The following is a 19626-nucleotide window of genomic DNA, read 5'->3' as shown; positions in this document are numbered from 1 at the left end:
GAATATACACGTATAAATAATAAATGTATATCCGAATGGGCTAATAGACCATAATTGCATATGTTTGTCGATAAAAATAATCGAATCGCCCCCGCCAGTCTCGTCCTTTACGAACAAAATATAAAATCCTAAGAGAGCGCTTGCGATTGAAGCTGCAGGGCGCCGCGACGGGAAGCATGCAGGGACGGGTTATATTTAGAAATTGCGAATGATACGATTTTTTTAACAGTAAATATTCACGATATTTCTAAGGATAGTCCCAAAGCTAGATTACCTGAACACTCCCTCAAAATAAAATAAAAAAAAATTCCCATTTATCAGGTCAGAAGACTTACAAAGCAAGACGATTAAATGTAGAATAATATATTATTATATGGTCTATAGAATGCGGTATTCTACACGGACACAATGAATACATTTCATGTACACCTACTATGATAAATGTACGAAAATACGAAATACCCTACCTATATTGTATACCGGTGTACAGGACAAGGGCAAACTAGTAACCTAACGTTTGATATACATAAAATATATGGTGACCAGGTGGGGAGGATGGTGATGGTGGTGTTTGTGCGCCGAGATAATAAATATTTCGTATATTTTGCAGGTCAGGATTTTCAAACTACCTGCAGGCTGCAGCAGAACGAGGCAAAAGACCTTGCGCCCGAATTACATCAACAGTAATATCGAGAATCAAACATCCCATCAAACCTTGCATTTAATATGTTCTTCCATATATTATACACTATAGACTATAGTACGGTATAGCCGTATAGGTACTATTACAATAAATTATTATAATAATTATTATATATATATGTGTGTGTGTGTGTGTGTGTGTGTGTGTGTGTGTGTGTGTGTGTGTGTGTGTGTGTGTGTGTGTGTGTGTGTGTTGTTGTTGTTGTTGTTGTTGTTGCTGTTGTTGTTAATATATATTTCAGAGGAAGTAGATTACATGCCGATAAATTCTCATTAAAACGTTGGAAACAAATGGGTCGAATTGAATCCAAATTTATAGCACATGGATAATGACCTCAATCGAAAAAGTATGAAAAAAATCCATACAATACAATGGCAATAGTGCGTTATATGTTATTACGCATCACTCGATTAGGTAATTAATAAACATTACTTTATACCTAATGTTCCGATAATACTATATATTGTAAATTACAGATGTGTATAATATTTAGGTGGGAAACAAATATCTGAAAGCGGCGTTCTGAGTCTAAATGTTATAAATTGAACAGGATTGCCATCTGTTTCCGGTGGAAAATTGTAAATGTTTAAAAGTATAGGTATACAAAACACAAAAATAATACTAATTTCATACGCAATTATTATAGTACTAAATTATTATGGCAATTAATCACCAAACATAAGAATTAAAAAGTACATTGTACAAAAAACACTTTTGTGAATATTACATCGATATATATATACAGTATACATAACAGTGGCGTAGACATGATTTCTGAAAGGGGGGGGGGATCAAAAAAAAAAACGACAACTAAATGGGAGGTGAAAATTGGAAAATCCCCCAACCTCTCAGAATTTTTTTCTAAGATACCTTATTGTTTAATGTTTATGGTATTCATGTTTAGCATGATTATTTAAAGTCTAATAAAATTAATAAAAAATAAATTTTAAATATTTATAATATTGGAAAATTCAAAATGTGTAAACAAAACTTTATAGACATATGTCATACATATTATATATATATAATATACTGTATATTGTTGTCTCTATAAATAATAAGATATTAAGCTATAATAAAGCATAATCGTAGTCGTCAATCGTCATCGACCATTTTGACCAAATAAATATTACTGTTTACTTTGCTAATTTGCTATAAATAAACGAAAATAAAATTATAATGGTATTCAGACTATTCAGTAATCAGTATATTGAAAAAACTGTCAAAATTCAATACCTCGATAGATCACAATTCACATATTTCACAATATGAAAAAATATTGCATTATAGTGCATACTACATAATGTAAGCAAAAACAAAAAATAAAGCTAATGGGAGGGATTTGACCCCCACGTCCCACCACTTGTCTACGCCACTGATGCATAATATACTATGTCTATAATTGCAGCGCATTTGGAAAATATTCATAAAATGACAAAATTAATTCAACTATAAACACAATTATAAACAACATAGGTAAGATACTTAATATATATTTAGAGCGTATAGCAAACATCTTTGGGTATACATACGGAAATTACTAACTCAGATTTGAATTACTTATCATTTCGGCAGCATTCAACTCTTTGAAAAAAATGATAATGTTCAATGTTGTATCGTATGCATATATATTTATGTAGATACTAGTGGGCTGACTACACGCGTGCGCGTACAAACACACACACACATGTACAATGTACATTCATTATACTGTAGTAAAGATGAGATGACACACGAGTCAAGTATTTTAATGAATATTCGTCATGTGTAGTTTATATATGTGTGCGTATCATATATATACAAATAATATATTCTCTTCTTGGGTCGTGTAAAAACGTCATATAAACATGTACCTACGTTGTATAAAAACGAGAATAGACACTTTAAACGTATCAGTTAATTCTAAGACATCGATACACGTTACATATTATATGTAGAGTTATTATTGTAGAGTAGACGCCGCTACCAGTTGGTATCATATATTAAAAATTGTACGTGGAAAATTATAAATTAAAACACTTTATTCGTTAAAAATGCGCAAAAGTCAAATCCTTCCAGAAGGGAAAAATATGAATAAAGTTATGAGAGAAGAACTTTAACTTCTAATAATTAAATACGTAATGATAAGATATTATTATTTAGTTGCAGGCTTACCAAATATGGCCTATACTAGATGAATATCATTGAACTTATATTTAATATGATTTAAGTTTGAACAATTTTTCTTGATTATTATCTGTAGGTATCAAGAATCATTTATAATTAAATATATAGTAATAATTAAATCAAATCAACTAATTTATAGATTTGAAGTTCTTACAAAAGCTGTATGATTGAATTTGCTTCAAATAATTAGGTACAGATACAGTTTTCATATAAATTCGATGCTAAATTATCGGCTACTATAAAAATATACAGTAATTTTATATTTTTTTTATTAAATACGATAAAATAGAAATTATGAGCCAGGCACACTATAAAATTCTATATTAGTCGACGAATGAATAGGCACTCAAGACTCAACGCATATAGAACAAGGAGAATGAGTGACATATTCAAACGTGTGACAAAATATAAAGTGTTTTATTAACATATAGATTATATTAACAAAACAATCTCAATAATCATGTAAATAATGTTTAGTGATGCACGTTAAATTAATGACTCTGTATAACAATAATAATATGCACGTAAGCGCACGGTATACGTAATATAATACGTATATACATACCTAGCCACCTATAGGTATATTATACTAAATGTATATCATTATTATACGAGTACGCAAAAAGTTGCAATGAATTAATAATATAAGTAAAACTAACATGAGTTCAAACGAAACAGTCATCGATTTCTTTTTTTTTTTTTAAGCCTAATTGAAATTAAAATAAATTTATTCCCATTAAGTTTTGAATCGTTTATCATACGCGGGCGCGCCGTCTCATGCGCCCTGCTCGATTCAACCCTCATGGAATATATTCAGGCCGTATATATATATATATCATATGCAAAGCACTCGTCATCGTACAACCCATCCGACGGATATGCACGGGGAATATATAATATATATATATATATATTATATATTATGTGTGTGTGTGAGTGTATACAGACGCGAAAAAAATGCCATATAATATAATACGGCCGGTAATGAAATCCGTTTCGTTCGCCATTTTGAGTGCGTATAATAATTGATGTTTTTTTCATTCTTTTTTATACGCGTAATGCACATTTTCACCGTGTACATTGTATGCGCATCGCATACATAGAAAATGGCGAATTTCAAATTAATTTTTTATTAAAATCAGTATAGGTAGGTATTACATAACATTATGAAAAACCATCTATTGAGGACGATAAACATACACAGCAAATACAGTATTAATTCATGAACAGACCAAAAACGTTGAGGGAGCCTGACAGCCTCAATTTAAAATCTTGCAATAGATAAGGATGTTCCCATTTGAAAAAAAATACATAATTAAGTTTTATTGTCAAAGGATGCTCTGAAAGTCTAACAATCTAATTGTTTGAAAATATAGACTTTCGGTGTATTTAAAAATTCCAAAAAACAAAATGTTATAATAAAAGAATTAAATGGTTGAGTATGGTTGGTAAATCAGCACGTATTGGTAAATCGAGTATAATTGAGTTTGTTTCTCAATATGTAATTTAATTTTAATCAATCAACTGTAAAATTACAGCGATTAGATAAAAATGTATTTATCACTCTGTTTATAGAACTATTTTAAAAATAGCGATGATCATGTTTCAATAAATTGTTAGGTAGTAATTTATAATAAATTGTGATAGGTACCATCGTTTTAATCATTATTATATTTATTAAAAACTTTATTGCAATTTCTCATTGAAACTTGCAATAACTATATATATAAAAAATAATATTTAATTAGCTCATTACAGCAATTTAAAATCTGGTACATACAATTATTCAATACAAATATATGCAGGTAAATGCAGGTAAATGCGGTGAAAACATGGTTAAGCAAATCTCTAAATTTGATTTATTGCTGTGAAGTGTAATCAATATTATTTTAAATATAATTCACAATAGACGATTATTAATTTATACTAACATTTATTTCAAATACAAAATTATATACATTATTAATTTTAAATGCTAATACCAAAATTAAGAGGCCGCCACACCCGCATGTGTTGTCTCCGACTTACAAACGCGTAACATAGCAAATTTGCGTTCAGCAGTTCACGTTTTACTCCGTTAGCTTAAAAATTAGAGTGAATATATCTATTATGAAACTTGATGGTAAGAACATTGTCTTTGTTTTTTTTTAAATATTCCGTTTGTAAATGAGTTATGCGCGTATAATAAATTGTAAAATAAAAATACTCATAACTTGCTTAAAAACTGAATTATCGTAAAAATACCTCCAACGAAACACAGATAATGTTCTTACCATCTGTTTCATAATAGATCTATTTACTCTAATTTTTAAGCTAACAAAGTAAAACGTGAACTGCTGAGCGTAAATTTCCTATGTTACGCGTTTGTAAGACAACAAATACGGTTGTGGCGTCCTCTTATAAACTAAAATTATAAAAATTAATTATACCAAAAATAAAAAGGGAAAAATGTTATCGTCAATAGGTAAGTAATTTAAAATTATTTACTGCAGCAAATTATTGGAACGAGACATTTCTAGTTTAAGGACTATAAAGAAAATATTTTCTTAAGCTCTAATTGGAAAATCATGGAGTTATACCTAACTTTTAAACTCAGCAGTTAGTGTTTATTTGTAATTTACTATTTACATAGTGTAAACCACTTACACTATGTAAACTTCATTGCATATTAATTATTAATATACAGTACAAGAAATAACAACTTAATCATATATAATATAATAAACATAAACAAATATAAATTAATACATAAAATAAGTAAATACATATATGAGGATAAAGCATAATGTGCTTTCAAATTACTGATGATCGACCTTAGATTATTTTAGACCTACATTTTTTTAAGGTTTAATGACAAATTGAATCGAATAAATATATCTTTTCCTTAGAATCCCGGAGATCGCCAACCCATAAGTATAATAAAAATAACATACCTGTAGCTACTATATACGTCCATAAATTTAAAAACAAAATACGCTCCAAAAACTACCACGAATTGAGTGAGAATAAACATTATGTAGGTATATATAATAGTGGTTGGATATAGCAAACTATTTTTGTTAAGATAATATCGTGATTCACGGTTATCAACTAAATGACAGAATACAGATCGTTGGCTAATTTATCGAAGATTAATATAGGTATACCTATCATGCTTTTTTAAGCAGATTGTCAATATTTTAGTGTTTCTTTTACATTATTGACATTAAACCGAATAAATTGTACACAAGCATATCTCAAGTACGCGAAATACGCATATCTAATTATTATTTATAATTTAATTTTTGTCATTAGAAAAAGTCAATTGTCAATATTAATGTTTAGTCAAACTGGCAAATTTCTAGTTGTTCTTCTTCTGTGGTAGAGCGTATATATTATTATTTTGATAAATATATATAATAATAACATCATATTAAAATAGCAAGATATGTAACATCGAACTATACGGAGATAATAATATACATTATAGGTACATATTATAATAATATAATTTAAACATCTGCAGGTCGGGACCGCGTGAGAATATAAAAGACGCAATCGTTCGGGAATTACATACGTAAACGAACTGTCTATATGTGCGTGCAGTGTACTCAGGTATACAGTATATATTATATATACTTTGTAGATATATACATAAATGCACACACACACACACTATTGCAGTGTATAATATAATATTATTGTTATATAGGTATATAATAATCGCGGCGGATAATGTGTAAAAAAAAAACCGTTAAAAAAACTATACAAACGCGTCAAAACACTGGATATAGGAATCGCGGTTGTCTTCTTGGTAGACGAAACGGCTGTTTGAAACGGAAAAAATAAACAACCGGGAAAAGGCTCGTGCGTTTCGTCACACTTGGAAAGATACATAATAATAATATCATCGTCGCACTATCCCGTCCGCGCACGTACCCATATTATTATTACGTAGGTACCAACAACGGTCACTACTGCGATGCACGTGCAAAGAAAAAGAGCATCAACCACTTTTAAATTGCGAAGTGTGTGCCCCCCGCACAATATTATCGGAGCGGAGCGTCCAATACCGGTTCGGTATTTATGATTCTTTTTTCCTTGCCCAAAATCCAACCACCACCAGTTTTGTCGTGTCCTTCGTACGCTATGATAATATACTATATATAATTATTAATATATTATACGGCCACCCCCGCGATTGTCCTGCGCCCCTGTATAAAGCCCCGCGCACACGTCATATTATACACATCGTCATACAATATAATGGCCAAGGATTTCCGCACCCCCGCGGTCCCCTCAAGTATACGCGGCCGGCACGTTCTCGGCCGCCCCCGCTACGTCCCGTCCGGCTCGAGCCCGACCGGTCGGCTCGTACGTATACGAACGCCACCACCGCCACCCACGCACGTACCACGAATTACGGGGTCGGCTAGCGCGAACAATGCGGCAAAAATATAAAACACATTCGCGACGGGACACAATGGCCGCACTGGCTGCACACGTACAAATTATTATTACAATACAAACGACGACGTTATTATATAATATAATATATAATAAATAAAAATAATATATAATATAATATTATTGTAATGATTTACCGCGAATTAATGCATATATATATATATATATAGAATAAGTCGTATAAATGGCGGCGCGAGCGACTCGAAAGGGGTAAACCGGAGGCCGACGGTTTTTCGCACTACGAGCAAAAAATAAAATGGCGATCTCGCACCACTATACGGCGTACGCACGAATGCGATTTTATTTGGTAGAAAAAAGTGACGGCGACCCACGGGCCGCGGTATAATAGGTATATAATATTATTATATTATACAGCTGCTCTGCAGGATATCATACTATTTTAAACAGTTACGTGCAAACTTCACCGCTTAAACACGATGTATTAGATTAAATTAGGTAGACATTGCTGCAGTGGATCATCTTAACATATTATATCAGACTGCAGGGATCAAAGTGGTCTACTCGACCGCAAAACCTTTTGCACGTCCACGCCACACCAAACCGTAATGAGCACACCACGGCCGAACTTTTAATAATTTTAATATATTAATTATTCATGATTGTAGGATATTATATTATGTTATGCATATTATACTGCAACAGTTTAAGTGCGCGCGATCAACTGCTATAACGGCGACAGCAGCCCGTTGACCATGGTCTCCCGCTATTTTTGCCAAGTTAACGTTCCCCTCCGGTGGGAACGTACCCGTTCTAAAAAGATCGAAATTCACTATTCTGTTCCACCAATACATAAATAATATTTATAAATACCATGTTGTGAGTACATTTTGACAAGGTATTGCAAATAGCTCACGAGCTATATTATGTAAATGTACGGCATTATTTTTTTTACGATACGGACTACGCAACTTATACATTTGTATGATACGTATAAGGTTTAAATGTCGTAATTTATGCTTTAAAGGTTTATGTCTAGCGGTCGCACGCATAAATATCGAAGGAAATCGCGCGTGAAAATTTCAACGGGCGTGTGGACAACGACAAATGTTTTATTATGAACGCAGCGGCTGTATATTAAAATATTATAGATACACGACAGTAAATATTATAATAATTATATTCGTTGTACCAACCTATGGTTTTGGCGCGGTAGGTCCTGTCATGGCTCTACACCAGGAGTGGCTGAAACGAATCGATGTGACCGGGACGTTCCTTTATAATAAATATAGATGGTTTGCTATTTAATTCCGGGAGAACGGCCACAACGGTCGTTATTAAGAGGGACGGTTATCATCACGTATGTGTACATTGTTCGAATTATCAATTTTTGTATAAATATAATAATTTATATATTATAGTATATTATACTATTTGTACTAGCTACTTAGACCATACGCCACACATTTAATGGATACATTGGTATAGGCTATAATATATCAACAAATATAATGCATACCTGCAGGCGTTGTTCTATGCTTCCACTTAACACAAACAATGAAACAACATTAAATTATATCTTTTTCTTGATTAGGTACTTAAATAACGATTATATTTGAATGTTGTTACAGCGAAACACCTATACTCATAAAATAATTGATAGAAAACCATTTTAACACGAGTCTTAATACTACCTATATACGTAACATCGAGAACTATACAATACATGTTGAAACCAAAAAAAGTTAGTATAATGAACTAAAGAATTTCTGGATTGCGATTTTAAAAGAAAAAATCGGATTCATACCTTAGATATTGACAATATACATCATGAAATCATATATATGATATTATATACGTAAGTATAATAACATTACACAAAATATCAAACTGCATGTCCGACAATGCATACATGGGCGCATGCAGCATGGCAAATAACAACCCCAACTATAACCTTGATATTGCACGAGAGTTGATGAAACTTGTAGCAAAAACAACTTTTGATAAAAGAGCATTCTTTTTCCATTTTCATTTGTTTCGCGCGTGCAACAAGTCAATAAAACATTACCCGCCCTGTGTGCAACAAATATTACGAAGAGGAAAATAACTTTTGTAAGTTTCTTGCATCTGGTGTAACTTATTTGATTTATTTTTCGAAAATATTGGCACCAGGGATATAAATAGAAAAAATAGAAAATATAATCTTACATGCAAGAAGACCAAAGATAATAAAAGATTAATATAACATCTCCGATGTAGACAGATTATGATATAGATATCATATGATATGATGTGCATATATATATATATAAATATACAGGATGTAACAGGTCTATTTGACTAATGCTTTAACTTTTTTTCTATTCAATACCCAAATTTTTTTTTTCAATTGAGTTTTACTGACATACCTATGTCATCTTAACTTAGTGTCGATTAATACATTTTTTTTTACATTAGAAAAAAATATTAGTAATAACATACGACACATACCCAAATAAAGCAGTAAATTAAACAATATAATATATATAAATATGATAGAATATAATATCATAATAGCCACAAGTAAAGCATAGGCGTAACTAGGCCTTAAAGTTAGGGGGGCTGAAGCCCTAACATATTTAATATATATAACAAATGTGGGGGGCTCTGCCCCCACACCCCCTATACTTATTCCTTAAATCATAACATTATTTTATTATTATAATTTTTGTAGTGTGTATCGTGTATAGCATGTATAAAACAAATTATAAAAATGTGGTATTGAGGTAGGTTAACATTAAAATAGTAACATATTATTATTATAACATTTTTTTACGAATAATCGTACGTCTTTTACGTCAATTTTTGTGTTTAGTTTATTGACAACTTCTAAGTAGTATTTATATAGTTAAAAATACACGAAATGATACGTATTGTCACAGGGTCATTACACAACAATTTGATAACCAAAAAAATAAATATTTTTCCAAGATATTAATAAAAAAAAAGATATTTAAAATTTAAAAAGATAATTAAGTTTAAAAACGTAGCTTCCGTTGGTGGGACTAGGAATTTTGACAAGGGGGCAAAAATATGTTTTGGGGGCTCAGCCCCCCCCCAAGTTACGCCTATGAAATAAAGAATTTCGACCTATACTTAAAAAAAATTTACAACTCGAGTTTACAATTGAGAAAAGCAATAATTTTATTTTGTATTTATTGTAATATTGTGCATTTCTATGGCTTAAGATTAAACCTGATCGAAATAAGTTATATCATAACATTCATAACTAAAAAAACTAAATTACGGATTACAAAAAAAACTTATCAATATATATTAATAATATTTTATTTAAAAAACAATCACTATGATTACATATATTATTACACGAAATTAAGTTCCGAAACACCTAGCTACTCGCAGTTAAGAGAATGTTACGCCTACACGTGTGTTGTCTACTCCATCTTACGAATGTACAACATTGAACATATTAAAAACTCTTAAGCGCAAAACAAATATACTCCCTCTGACCCTCTATACATATATATTCATAGTAGGATTACTAAAATTCCATCACGCATACCAAATAACTTTTTTATAGGGTTTTTACTAATTGGATGATGTAAATGCAATTAAAGTTATCAGATTGAGAGTATTAGGTTTTTTTCATAAAATATTTAAAACTTATTGGTTAAATGTAGTGCTATCAACAAAAAAAAGAAAAAAACGCCTGGATAAAATTCTATCCCATGAATCCTATGCATGTTGGAATTTTGGTAATAATTCTACTATAAAGACATAGGGGGTATATAGTTGTCCACGCTTAACAGTTTTTACTATATTGTACATTTTGTACAACGGAGGAACCCATGCAGGTGTAAAACTGTACAATTTGCATGATTTTCAAGTACGGATATATAGATACTATATGGTTACACAACAAGCACGAATATGACGGCTCTGGATGTCCTTATTAAGAATTAAAAGAATGTCGTGTCACACTAGCGCCTCTATAATGTATATTTAATGTACAACACCAATGTATAAAAATCCCTTTCTTTTTTAAGATTCCATGTAATAATTATCAATTATCATACTTAAAATAAAAAAAATAAATATATATATATATATATATATATATATTAACGTTTATTAAATACAAGAGTAAGTGTCAATGGATGGCTGCTTTCCTCAAACAAACAAGTGTAATATAATTTATTGTAAACTGTTTTAATATTAATATATGTCTATTGTTTATTGTATCACATTTATTCATATTGACACGAGCTATAGATTTTAAATTTCATATAAAATAAAAAAATATTTTAGAATAAATTAATGATTTATATTTATTTATTTGTTAATTATTATTAGTATGGTAACATGGTATAAAAGTTCAGCTATAATAATGGCTGTAGAGGGTGCTTATATGTGACTTTTTTTCAGATTTGATAGGAACATTCGGAGCCGCTCAGCGCTGTGATCCAATAATATAGGCAATTGTGCAACCATAGTATCTACATCCGTGTTTCCAAGCAATCCATTCTTGAAACTTTCGACAAAATTACTACATAACATGTGAGAAAAGTAATAAAACGTCTTAGAGTATTTTTTTACTATACAAAGTAGAACGTTTTACTCAAATCAATAGTATAATACCTGTGTACTATATTAATTCCTGGAACAAAATTCAATTGGAATGGAGTTATATACTCAAACAAATGACTACGCGAGTCAAAACTCTGTAATTGCATATAGGTAATACAATTAAATAATGTAGTATTATAAATAACGATAGCAATCAAATATATTGTATAGGTACCTAATATAAAGTAAAAACGTATTAAATAAACATATTATACAGCTATATAACTATATCTATCTGAAAGTGAATAAATATTTTGTAAAATATTCAGTTTATAAGATTAATTATTATAAATACACATAGTAAACTCAAATTAAAAAAAAAAAAAAAAAACATTCAATTTATAAGTACTTCTAAGAATTGAGAAAACGTAAGTCTGTTGTATTTAATGTTTCTGATGAAGTCACTGTAATGGATGTTTTAAATTTGAATTCGATGATATAAAATCATTACATAGGTATGCGAAAAACGATTCTCGGTGAAGACGGTTTAACAGCCTATATTACTAAGTATGTATCATGAAATATTTCAAATATTTGTGATTAAAGAAATTTATTTTACCTACCTACTATTATATATTAGTACTATAGTATTAGGTCGTAAATTTGCAGAAAAATTGAATTTAAAAATGTCATAGTGTGTATAAAATACAAAAATGTATATTTTAAAAGTTTCAAGTACACTTAAATAATGTTTTTAAATTACAATAAAATAACTAAAATCGTTATTCTTGATTTAAATATTTGTAATTCCGTCCAAAATTTGAACATAAAATATCAATAAAAATAATAAGTTAACATAATTCTATATCTTTTTTGGTTATAATTTGAACTACATAAAAAAATCTTATTTAAAATTTTAAATTCTCAGTTATAACAATTGCAAATTTTAAGACATCTTTGAGCTACCATAGTTTAATACTAGAAACAAATAAAAATAAAAAGACATTTTTAACTAAAAAATAAGTAATTTTTCTAAAATATAATAAATATTGTAAAAATTTGAAAATTTAATGCTAAAAAAAAAATCTGTCTATATATTTTTTATTAACTTTAAGTAATACTATTACAGCTTAACAACTATGTACACAACATAACTAAATAAATAGTAAAATATTAAACAAAGATAGTACAAAAATTAAAAAAAAAACAATTGTCTTAAAAATTATATGATAAAATCAGCCTTCAGGATAAAATTGAGGATTATATTGAATACCTATTTAGGTATTTGTTATTTTTAAACTACTATTAAAACAACACGAGAATCCTTGTGTTAAAATTTCAAGTTTTTTTAACCAATGAACATTTTTTATTGAAAACTTCTATAAATGGCTCAAATTAATTCAAAATATTTTGAGGCTAAAATCATGTATAGAAAGTGATAATATAAGAACATGTGATTAAAATTTCAAGTACAAACCTAATTAAATTTAATAATAGCAAAAAAGAAAATCGTTATATAAAAAATCGGAAAAACATTCAATGAAAGTAAAAATTTGAACTTCAAATCCTAATAAAAAATTAATTTGAGTTTACAGGGAACTTTTGTTAAAGATATAAAAACTAATGAGCAATCTTCTCATACTATATTTTCAAACATACGATTTAAATAAAAATTTATCACGAGTACAAATACTCATGTTTTATGATTGATCGAAAATTCCTTATCGACAATAGTTGAATAATTATATAAAAGCTAATCAAAATCAAAATTTTTAATGAAATGTTAATAAATATTTAACTTCAAAAACTTGATATGCGTAAATATATTTACTAAGCCAAAAGGTGATGACACGCCCAAAAGTAAAAATAATATTTTAAAAGAAACACATCATTGTTAAATCAATAAATTCATCGCTTCGTTCAGGATTCATGGCAAGAAAACAAAATTATGAGAATCAATGATTCGATCGCATTAACCAATACAAGAGGTTTGGTATGTTTTCTTTCAGGTACCTACATTTTCAATATAAATTGAACATTCTTCATATATTTATATATATATGTGTGTGTGTGTGTATGAATATCCCCTTAGAACTCAATTTCGATTCTGAGAACCGCTTGCAGAAATAAAGAAAAGGAAATGATCAAATATAAGGGTGGCAGTGTACCAAAAATGTATTGACGACCATGATTCCTATACCTATAGAATATTATATTCAAGCAGCAGTGTATACCAAATAATATTAAAGCGTATAAACTCAATATAGGTAGGTATAGGAAACCATAAATGGCAATGAAACGTTCGTGATTTATTCGACGGAAGAAAATAACTGGATTTTTTTCAATCAAATAATAACCTTTGAAATCTTATATCCATATATACACTGCAATTTACATAATATATATTACTCTAAATATGTAAACGTGCGTATATAATATGTTTATATGATAATAAACCATATTATATACAATTATAATAATTAATAGTATAAAGAGTAGATATGTTTGTTATACAAATACTTCTCCCCCACGGAATTATCGTGATGTACGGTTATTATAACAGAATAAAGCACATGTAAAATAATAAGTGGTTCGTACGTCAAAAGAATAAAATGAAAAAATGTCTTGTGAAATTATATCATTTCATTTAATATATAGATATTTTTATTTTTTTTGATAATATACGTGCACACATGCCTTTAAACGGTGTTTTTATATATAAGGACGAAGTAAACACAATAAAAATTCTACTGAAAAAGGGCAAGATTTCACAGACATGGAGTTTAAGAGGAACAATGACGAGAGGGATGTATTACTATTATTATATTCTATACGCGTGTGTGAGTGCGTCCCTTCTCCCGGCTCGAATTTAGGTATATATATTCTTACATAGTATACATATAGTATATACATTAGACATAACACAATAATATATAGTTTCAAAGAATGATCATCGGGGTTCATGTTGGTGGGTATAGTATATATGTGGCGTCCAACGTGAGGATGACTGTTGGAATTCAATGGTTCCCAAAATTTATGAAAATTGTTACACACCGACACCGTCCATTATAAACAACTCTACATTTTAAAACATAATATAAATTAATGATGATAGTATAGTCAAAGGTGCAATAATTGAATTTATAAAAAATATGATTAAAATCATTTTCGAGAAATGTATTAATACATAAGCGTTGTGAAGACGATATTAAAGAATATAATAGGTAATTTAGTATTTATATATATATTTCATAAATATTACATTTCTGTCAATAAAATTTAACGTTTTCACCATAAATTATTGGCTGAAAAAAATTCTGCCTTATACAATTGCAGAACATAACTACTACACTTTAGTATGCATTTGCTGATTTTTCAAACACATATATTATTCAGAAGTGATTTACTAAGCATGATGGTCACCCATTTTTTTTTCAATAATGAAATTATTCAATCCTGATATTTGAAATTTTAAAAATTACTTTATTTTCTAACTCTTGAGGTTTTTAGTACTAACTTAAGAAGTATCCTATGGAGATACAAACTTCTTTTTATGAACTTCCTCTTCATTCACTACTGCAAATTGTTTATACATAAAAAATTTTTTTTTTAATGATGAGTTATTAGAAATAACATATGACGTATTAAAATTAAAGTTCAAACAAGTCATTTTTGAGCTTTTTAATCTAGTGTACCACTAAGGACGATAGGTCCAATAAATCTATGATAATAGGTTTTGAAGATATAATAAGGACAACGGTGATTTTAAAATTGTTATAATTAATGTTAATCAACAACAATAATTAAAATGAATAAAAATGGTCCAAGTATAATAAAACTAGGTTCAACATATTATATTACATCTATTTAAATTTGTAAAAGCATTTTTAAGTACTACCTTTATAGCTATATCATTATTAGATTTAAATCTCCCATAATATAGAACATCTACCAAAACTGTGAGGCGTAAGGCCGTAAGAATATATATATAGTATATATACGTATACGACATACGTTGTATATACTCATATACACACGGTTGAATATTATTATTTTCTCAACACGTTCTCTACGAAATAAAACAATAATTCTTATAGTTTGTGTGTATATCAAATATATCAATCATTATACTGTATCATAAAACTAAAATTTTAAATAATCTTTTTTTTATTCTTAAAAGAGTAATTATATTATTATTGAACTTTTAAATTATAAGACAAATTATATTTACTTAATACAGTTACTTGATATAAAGACTTTAACTGGAAGAACTTTGTATAGTTTTGGAAGGTCTTAGTTCCCCAAGGCCCCCCTATTTATGCCGACATGCGGCAACATACCTATAATGCATAATAATATATGTACAATAATTTCTTTTACCTTTTTAAAAAAAGGTCATTAACATAATAGTTTGGATTACAGTCCGAGTGTAAATTATATTTATAGTTTTTTTCTTTAAATAAGTACAAGCAAAAATATTAGGTGGGTCTTGGCCAATTCACAATCTTAGAATGCACAGAACATTCGTATTATTACCATTTATTTATAATTTTTAAAAACTGTCAACGCTGAACAAGTAAAATATGTATACTATAATATTTAGTTGACAAGTTATATGGATATATAGATATCAACAAAATATGTGGACGACGTGGTTATTTAAAAATATTTAAATATCATAGTAATAAAAATAAAAATTTGATTTGATTTAATTTATATTATTATATTCTGCAATTATTCTATAAAAACAATATTACTATTCGTAGTAAAATTATTTAGTTAGAAAATAAATTTAGTAATAATGATATGTATTTAAGTATTATTCAAACCATCGTTAAATATATTTATAATTTAAATAATACCTATATATAAATATATATATATATTTACATTATGTAAATTACAATAATACAACATGACAACTTGACATTATAATACGCTTATAGCGTTAAAAGTGAAATATGAGCCGATATCGTATATTATTCCATCATAACTTAAAATAATGTTTGATTAAATGGATCCTCGTTCAATACATTGCTAATTATTAAATATTTGTACATAAATAATGTGTTGAATAAAGATAATATATTAATACATATTATCTTAGTGTATTACGTACATACCTATCACGTTATATTTAAATAGTATTTCGTTTATAAACTACAAGTCCACAAACATAATTTATTATAAAATATATAATATATTATATATTATAAATATATATATTTATTATATAAGAATATATAGTGTTTTTTACATTTATTTTATTGAACTCAATTAATATGATTCTGTGTACCACTTAAACTTAATTCCTGAGAGGAAGTACATACAACAGTACAAGACACGAGCTAACATTTTGTGGTATCCATATATATTATATATTACCACAGAATAATTGAAACTTAATTAATTAATTATTTCTATGTATTTAATTTACTTTGTGATGTTACGTTTTATAAGAATGAAGGTTTTGAATTATATTCGTTTTGTAGCTAAAACTAGTGTATATGAATTACGAATATCATATTATTATACCACATACCTATATACTACGATTTAGTCAATTATTAAGTGAATACTAGATAAAATTAAGTAATTAATTAGATAACCTATAATTTTCGTTATCCTAGCGCAACAGTAATAATAAAAATACTTATAAAATGCAATGTTAGACAAAATAAATGTAACAAACACGATTTGACGATTTAAGTCCTAGGACCTTTACTTTCTATTTTTTACATGTATACTGCTCGTACATAACTGATATAGGAGATTTATACACCTGCACTTTTAAAGCATAGCATGACATAAAGAAAAATTAATTTTAAACTTAATTGAATATACAAAAAGTCAAAAAAAATAAATAAAAACCAAATTTGATGGAATCTAGACAATTTTGAGGCACAATAAATGTTCCATTGGGCGGAATTTATATATTTATAAACAAAGTCCACATCATTAAACTTATATATAGGTGCTCTGATTTTTAAGGTATAATCGTTTGGATATCAAGTCTTTTTAAAGGCCATTTCATTTTCTTATTGATAGCTTGATATTGGTTTAACTCCATTATGTTCTTCCTAGGTTCTATAAATTTGTCTAAATTTACTCAGATTTGGGATAAATGAACTAAATTCTGATACCCGGATATTTGGATAAGTTTTTGATTGAAGTTAAAAAGAGTAAATAATTCATACATTATCCACCAGCTATAGTTAGCTCCTTTATTAATTTAGCAAACAATTGTAAGTATATAAATGATTTTAAAAGCACATGTAATTATTTTAACATATTGTGTTATATATATATATGTATATATATGTATGAAAACATAAAAATAATATGATATATTCAGACTGAATTAGCGGTAAGACAATAATATTATTTTGACGTTAACTTTTAAAATATACAACACAAATACTGTTTTCATAGAGAGGGATAGTAATTATTGAGTATAATCAGTAGGAGTTGATATTAGTACTATGTGCGATAATATATGCCATATGGTTTTAAAAATAATATTGCAATAATATCGAATGAGTTTAGTGGTATAGAATATTAAAAAAGATTATTTAATTACATTAAGTACACTAATTATAAATATTCCTATTAGGATTAAAACATATAATTGATACGAATAAAAAATACTAATATTTGAAAAATATATTTATACCGTGCTAATTAACTAAATACCTATATATAATACTTAATGAATTGTACTTTACAGCGAGTTGCGCAAATGAAACGTTTTTATCCTCTGTTTTTGGTCTATATATGATGGTATAAAGTAGAATAGGTATTGTAAGTCAAGTACTAAAATTTAATCAATGACATACAATATTCAGATATTAATATTGGTAAAGGTAACTTAACTAATATATTTCTAGAGGAGTACTGTTCAGAACATTATATACTATATACACATAAACGACACAATATAAAGGTATAAGTATACATTTATACAACAAATTGCTTCATTAAAATTCGCCAAATCTATATTACATATTTACATATAAAGGTGAACAACCTACTGTATACACACTGAGAATGAAAATTGGCGCTTTTGTCGTTATTCACAGCGTTGTATATAAAAATATGCGAATCGCTGAGGAAAAACACCAGTACCTATACAGAGTTAAACACACCAAGCAACACTGAGTTAATACGATATTATTACACGCTGGTGTTGTATAGTGTAGCACTTATGTATAGTTATTATTTATTAATCAAAGATTATAATTTATAATGTATTATACCATGCATGTTTTTTAAATCTTGAAAGGAATTCACGCGCACACTGACGAGCTGCAGCAGACGTCAACTGTACGTGTATAAGATTTCTAGTCGAGGATAAATCAGAGCGTTTTATAACGCAACATGAACTTATAAATATAATGTATAGTCGTAAATTGGTGTATATAAATCCCCGGACGAAATGTGTAAGTAGGTACGCATGAGTATTTACACAAGAGATATGCCTATTTTAATAATAATAGTTAATTCCGTTATAATATATATATTATATATATATATACATAGGTATTTGTTTATAACACGTAAAAGGCACGGGGTCGAAATAGGAGGAAAGAAAAAATAGGAAAAACGTATACAGGAAGGACACTCGCACAAATACGACGGAGGAGGGTGAAAAACGACGTGTAATTTTATTATTATTTCCAATTTTTTTCTTCGTCGTCGTGTGTCCACGGCCGGTGTGTGCGTGCGCGCGTCCGATTGGGGTGTAGAAACAAGATGGCGGCGGGACAGATGCGGATCGAGTCGCGCGG

At 28.5% G+C, this 19626-nt stretch overlaps 1 protein-coding gene across 3 annotated transcripts in view; it reads right to left on the bottom strand.

Annotated features, from left to right (window-relative positions):
- Positions 1–19626, bottom strand: part of Imp (IGF-II mRNA-binding protein) — a 51952-nt gene that overhangs the window by 23876 nt on the left and 8450 nt on the right. The window lies entirely within an intron of this gene.

The sequence above is a fragment of the Diuraphis noxia genome, unplaced genomic scaffold, assembly GCF_037042655.1.
Source record: "Diuraphis noxia isolate RWA-SAM2 unplaced genomic scaffold, SU_Dnox_SAM2 contig0004, whole genome shotgun sequence".
NCBI lineage: Eukaryota > Metazoa > Arthropoda > Insecta > Hemiptera > Aphididae > Diuraphis > Diuraphis noxia.
The sequence above is the reverse complement of the archived record's forward strand: the minus strand, read 5'-3'. Positions and strand labels throughout refer to the sequence as shown.